The following is a 7242-nucleotide window of genomic DNA, read 5'->3' as shown; positions in this document are numbered from 1 at the left end:
AAAAGAGGAGAAATTTCTCCATAGAAAAGTATGAAGCCATTCGAAGTGAGATTGAAAAATTGAAGAACTCTGGTTTCATTGAACCTATAGAATGCCCAGTCTGGTTGGCCAACGTGGTGATGGTCAAGAAGGCAAATGGAAAGTGGAGAATGTGTACAGATTACACAGATCCCAACAAGGCTTGCCCAAAAGATTGTTATCCGTTGCCCAGCATAGATTTGTTGATAGATGCCACGGCAAGATATGAAACATTGAGTTTCATGGATGCATACTCAGGATACAACTAGATCCTCATGAACAAAGATGATGAAAAGTTTACGGCTTTCATGACTGATCGTGAGAGTTTCTATTACAAGTCATGCCGTTTGGCCTGAAAAATGCAGGGGCTACTTATCAAAGGGCTGTCCACAAAAATTTTAAAGACTTGATCGGGAAGAACATGGAAGCATATGTTGACGATATGTTGGTGAAGAGCACTGCGAGGACGAAACACATTGAGGATTTAGTGGAGGTATTTTCAGTACTACGGAAATACCAAATGAAGCTAAATCCGGAAAAGTGCGCCTTCGGAGTCTCGTCAGGCAAGTTCTTGGGTTTTATGGTATCATAAAGAGGTATTGAGGCTAATCCAGCCAAAATACAGGCTTTGATCAATATGAAAGCGCCCAAGACTGTTCGAGATGTGCAATGCTTAACGGGAAGAGTAGCTGCGTTAAACCGGTTCATCTCACAGTCGGGAGAAAAGTGCCTACCTTTTTTCAAAGCACTCAAAGATTTGAGGGGCAGTAAGGAGGCGAAATGGACTGAAGAGTGTCGGAAGGCTTTCGAAGATCTGAAGGAAACACTAGGAAGACCACCGCTACTGTCCCAACCAGAAAAGGGAGAAATTTTGCAACTATATTTAGCAACATCCCCCTCGGCAGTAAGCACAGTACTCGTTCGGGAAAAAGACAAAAAGCAGTGGCCAATCTATTATGTTAGCCACGTATTACTCGACGCAGAAACACGGTACTCTCAAATCGAAAAGCAGGCCTTGGCTCTTATGATAGCAGCCAGAAAACTACGGCCGTACTTTCAAGCTCATCCAATCGAGGAATTTACTACTTTTCCCCTTTGTAAAGTTCTTCGTAAACCTGATTTGTTTGGAAGAATGATAGCTTGGTCGGTCGAGCTCAGCGAATTCCAAGTAAGCTTTAAGCCTCGAACGGCAATTAAAGCCCAGGCATTGGCCAACTTCGTAGTAGAAACTACTGCACCAGCGGAAGAGATTGTCAAGCCCACTATTCTGACAAAAATATTATTCCATCCTTCTTTTGACGTTTATTAGTAGTCATGGGATATTATTCCATCCTTCTTTTGACGTTTATTAGCTTCGCTGAGACTTTAGTTGTCCATTTTCCCTTTCATTTTTGGGAATTGGTTGTAGTCTTCATTTGCTTTTGATCTACCTTCCACTTGTCTGTGGAGTGAATTTTTCGCCTCACTCTACATTTGATTGGTATCATTTTCCGCACTCTGATTGTATTCTTGAACCCTATCTTGATATTTTGATTAATAAAGTTAAACATTCGATTTATTCTTGCTTTTGATTATATTATTGTGCTAAGTGGATATGATCGTTCCTAAACTTGATCTTTGGGCCTGTGGATCACTCCTCCAGGTATTCCAGATAGGGTACCGGCTGGCTGGATGTGACAGGCAAAGTCCTCATCAGGCATTCATGGCTAGGGATTAAGTCAACACTCTCTTACCACGACCATTGGCAATGAGTACTGGCGCATGTCGGGGTTTCTAATCCAATGCAAGTCATACTAGTAACTGTAACAACCCCCGTATTTCTAATCCAATGCAAGTCATCCCATGAAGATTAAAAATCCTAATTTCTTCTTTCTTCCATGTTGGGATAATCTGTAAGAACCGGGTTCGGTTCGGGTTGAGTTATGTTGTGAACCAGATCTGGTTCAGGATGTTTGTAGAATTAAGTTTTATGGTTCAGCTGGGTTTGAAGAGTCAGATTCACGAAATTTAGATTTGGGGTTTCTTGTCTCGCGTGAGAGCCTCTGGCGAATCCCTTCAGAGCTTCGGTTTCAGTCTTGTTCTTGGAGAAGATGATTGTTGCTGCAACTTGATGTTATGTCCGGCGACAATGGAGAGCTCTCGACAGTAGATGAAAGAGAAATTGTTTAGGGTTTGATTACTCTTGTATTTCTCTATTTCGTTCTTCTCTGTTTTGGTTATTCTTGGCCGGCGATCGTTCTCAGAGTAAAGATTGCCGCTGCAAGTCAAAGACCTAAGGCATATGAAGGCTGCGACGAAGGCATCATATTTGGTTCTCTTCGATTACCTCTTTGTGCTTTGATTTCTCTGTATCTGTAAGTATTTCATACGATTTCACATAGTTGATTGGACTCACACCTGAGTCCCGGAGAGTAGGTCCTTAGACCGAACTCCGTAATCATTCTTTGTGTCTCTTATTTGCTTGCTTTGGTATAATCTCGATCGAATCAACCACCCCTACAATCACATATGAAAAAGAAGTGTCTATTCATTAGCAAGGAGGTCAATCTTTAAAAAAAAAAAAAAAAGATAACTCCCTAAGCCTCTTCTTCATTGTTGCCCGAGGGACCTTGGTCGGGAGGACTTTTCTCAGGATCCTGAGAAGAGCCTTCCTCAAGAATTACATTGTCAGAGTCCTCTTTAGCAGCAGCTTGTGACTCGGCTTGTGACTTCTCCTCTGGAAGCGCCGGCTCGTCAGCCAGATATGCCTCATATTGTGGGTCAGCTGGAAAAGGATCATTTTCTTCCTGAGCCCAGTCTGGAAGATCCATGCCTAACTTCCCGAAGACCTCTTTATGGCACACCTCACGAAAGGGAGCAGTATTGAAGGAAGGGATTGATCCGAGAATTCGCTCCCAAACGTCATTCTGCCCTAAGCGATAAGCTTGAATGTTGTAGGCACCTAGCAGCTCAGAGAAAGGTACGCTGTTCAGGTATTTCTGAACACACTCCTTCCGAAGCTCTGGCTTGATATGCTCGGGCTTGCTAGGGACCGCCCACTTCAGATATTCTTCGTTCTCCCTAATTGAAATTCAAGCCTGTCACCAAACAACGTGGCAACTTCTTTTTGCTTCCTGGCCTCGTGCTCGGCAGCAGCGACACGAGCCTTCGAAGCATCAAGGGCCTCCTTGAGGGAGATTACTTCTTCCTCATGCTTTCTTTGCAGCTCCTCGACAGCTGCAGTCAGCCGATCTATCTCAGAATTGGCCTTGGCCAAATTCTCTTCACAGGTTTGCAGCAAGGAGCTGTTGCGGCCAACCCGGCTCAATGCTTCCATGTGTTGATAGAAGCTCAACACAGCATTCCTGGGAAGGTGGAAATTATCAGAAGAAGTCATAAGAAATTATGAAAAAATAAATAAGCAAGAAGACCAGTACCTTGTGGATTGACTAACAAGGGCAACGTCATCCAGGTTTTCAAATTCCTGGCGATCGGAAGGAACAAGACTAAGGGAGCTCCACTCTGCAGCTTTCTCAGGGTCCCGAGTCACCCTGTCGGTCAACTTTAGGGTCCACTGGGGGTGAAGACCTCCTCACAATCCGTTGAAGTTTTGGATTTTTTATGGGAGGAAGCATCAATTGTATCATGCCTCCTTTTGGTTCGGGCGAAGGAGGACACATTTGACCTCTCCACCATTGGCTTCTTCCCTTTACCCGAAGCATCAGCCACGGGCCTGATATTCCTGATACCCCTGTAAGAGGGGTCGGGAGAGGGAACAGAAGCCTCTTGATCAGCGGTCAAGGCTCTGGGTGATCGTTGCTCGGCTGTCACAACGACCCTAGCGGCTTTCACTCGCAGGTTCTCGGGGTTCATTCTTGGAGGCACTGCAAAGAAGAGAAAAAGTTAGAATTAAAGACATATCACTTCAGTAAAATTAAAGGATGATGGTCAGAAGCTCACAATGAGCCAAGCCCCAGTACTGAAGAATGGAGTTATACTCCACCTCAAGTCCATGTATCTCTTGATACCATGAAATGGATTTGATCTTTCTGACGGCCGCCTCGTCTTCTTCGTATAAGGGAAGGCCTCGGTTATTCTCGGAAGAAGAAGTACACCGCCTCCAGGCGGTCGGGAAGTTAAGATCCGATGGAGGTGCTCGACAGAAAAAGTATCGTTCGCGCCATCTTTTGTGGTTAGAAGGGCAAGTTCCTTTGGCAAGGATGCTGCCCCTCTAATCAAGTTCAGCCTTATTGCGTTTGGACAGAAAAACCCATCCGGGAGGATGGGAGATAGAAAGAACATGAAAATGTACAAAGAGGGAAAGAGATGGTGTAATGCCAAGTTCAGAACACAAACCCAAGAAGTCGACGATGAGACGCCAGCTATTGGGAAGGAGCATTCCGGGACAAATGTCCCAATGATTCAGAACTGTGGAGAACAAAGGATTAAAAAAGGGAAAGCGACCCCGCTTTCCAGTGCATCTATGTACAGAGAAAATTCACCCGAAAGGGTTGAATCAACCCTCTCATCAGGATGGGGAGCCCTAACCTGATAGGAGGAAGGAAAATCAAAATCTTGGATGGCTGAAAGAAGGGTTTCCTCCTTGTAAATGGAGGGAACAGAACCAGGTCCGCTATTGGACCTGGAAGTTTGAAGCTGCCTAGAAGACTCAGCAGTTACCCTAGAAGTCTTGGAAGGTCCAGACTCGAGGAGAACAGAAGAAGTTTCGGTTTTTCTCTCTAAACCTTTTTGAGAAACTTCAGCAAACTCGCGCCAGAGGACGGTTAGGGTTTTGTTATCACTATCCAAATGTTCGGAAGGAGGAGAAGCAAAAGCTTCATTACCACTACTATTACTAGAACTGGGTACCAGAGAAGCCCTATTATCCGCCATTACTTGTTTCAGTAAAACTACAAAAAGAAAAAGACCAGTAAACTTACTGATTCAGTGAGGCAAAAGCTTGAGAGCAGGAAGGCGCGAAGCGGACAACAAATGTTCAAATTCCGAACAGGAAGAATGAAACCTACGAAGACAACGAACCGCTTTTAAAACACCCGCATGAGTGTTCGAGAATCAGAACGATCGAGATTGATTCAAAATCAACGATCGAGAATAGAAGACGTTTTGAAAGTTTGAACTCACGAATCTGAAACAGGCGTTCGGAAACCGTCGTTTGGATTATGTGAGCCACGACAGATCGACTGCAAGGAGACACGTGGCCTCACACTCACAACGCTCGAGGAAAAGTGACCACCGCATTAAATGTGATATGACATTTAATGGAACACGCAGAGACTATCGCCTGACGAAGAACCCAGTTAAAAACCAAGCCCTCGGGATCGACCGAACGCTTGGTCTGGGGGGCTTGTGATATGGAGAAATTATGATCGGACCGGGTTCATACCTGGTTTGACCCTCGACCCCGGTCGAGTCAGAGGGAACCGACTCGCTCCCGAGCGAACCGGATCCAGAAGATGGCTTGCTGAGGAAGAAAACTTATTCAGCTACAAGCACGCCCTAATCCAACTTATGGATTAGGTTAATTACCCTAATGATGGCAGACTCGAATTGACGGCTGCGAATAATCATTATCGAAGGGATAATCATCGCATAACCTAAAGGTTATCTCAGGAGTCCTCTACTAGTCCAAACTAGTAGAAGTCTATTGCTCAACGGATCTAACTGTTAAGATCCAACGACTACCCGAAGAAGGCTCAAGTGCATCCAACGAAGGAGATTCGAAGGTACACTCTATATAAACCTCACTGCCATACAAGGTGGAGGACACACACAATCTGAGACTCAGACTCAGATTCAGATACAGACTGATAGATGTAAACTATCAGAGGCTTACGATCTAGATCACCTTTCCCCGCTTCTTTATTCCTTAGCTCGTGCTTCTAGCAGAGCCATTTGTGATTAAGTTCATCAACTGACTTAGCCTTCGGAGGTGGACTCCCGACCCCCGCGGTCGGGCCACATCTGACGCTTTCATTTTGCAGGTCATCGAGAGGAGATCTAAGGGCTGAGTAGATTTTGGACGCATCACCCTGTTCAAACTGAACTGCAATTACAAAATCCAATTTAACCCTGACTGTAAATACAAAGTGTCTTATGAACACCTCTATTAGTAAATTACAAGCTGGCGGTGCTGAAAGGTTCCTGTGAAACCCAGCCCTGACCCTAATCCGGAAACTTTGTTATTTGTAGGTCCAAAGTGACCCGAAGTAAGGCAAGAAGTCATCTTTGGGCCATTTCTGTTGAAGACTTGATGGCTGGATTGGAATCCATGAGTGTTGATGCTAGTGTCCCAATGGTGGAAACTGCACCCGGATGAAGATTGGATTAGTTGATGGTCTTGGAGTGGTCTCTGTATTGATTCGAAGGCATTTCTAACTCCTAGGTATGTCACTCTAGGTGTGTGCAAAACCCCTTGATGTTTGGACTTGATCTGAGCCTTCAATTCCCTGTTTTGAAGTTGCTGTCTTGATTGGTCGACTCATTGGTCGATTGGACCAATCGACCAATCAATCGACCAATTGATTCTGTTTTTGAAATTTGAATCCTGTCTCTTCTATTTAAGTCTAATCTCGGGAATACTCCGCCTCCTCTCGCCTCCTAAGCCTCGGAACGAGTTAAAACCCTAATCTTACTCATTCCCTTGCATTCTTTGGTGATTTCTCGCAAAGACTTGAAGAATTTTTCATCTTCCTACGGCAAAGGTATGATTTCACTCACTCTTTCTTCTACCTCTGAGTTTCTTTCTTTAATTCTGTTCTTCGTTGAGATCAGGAAGATGATGAAGCACTCTTGTAATCATCAATTCTCTGATCTCACCATATTCTTTAAGACTCATGATCATCATCATGATCTTAAACCCTGCCTGTTGAATTCTTGAAAACCTAACCCTAATCCTTTGAAACCCTAACCTGTGTGATTGTTTGGAGAACTTTTGGTAACCTACCTTGTGAAAGGGAAATCCTTTTTGGGTGACATTGTGTTAACCTAAAACTTAATCATCTATATTTTTCCTGTTTTGATTTGTCTTTGTTCATCCAGATCTCACAATTATTTGTCCAGGGAGCCAAAAGGGTGAAACCCTAATTTTCTTGGATCAAACCCAGGAACCCCCTTGTTGATCATGTTAACCCAATTATTATGTTTTCTTTACTAGATCTGAATTCTTTCATATCCTAGTTCATTATCTTTAATTTTTCTATTTTTCCCTCCTAACCTATGTTCAAC

This window comes from Hakea prostrata, chromosome 10, assembly GCF_041222555.1.
Source record: "Hakea prostrata isolate BN-2017 chromosome 10, UWA_Hpros_2, whole genome shotgun sequence".
NCBI classification, from domain to species: domain Eukaryota; kingdom Viridiplantae; phylum Streptophyta; class Magnoliopsida; order Proteales; family Proteaceae; genus Hakea; species Hakea prostrata.
This window is presented reverse-complemented; position numbering follows the sequence as displayed.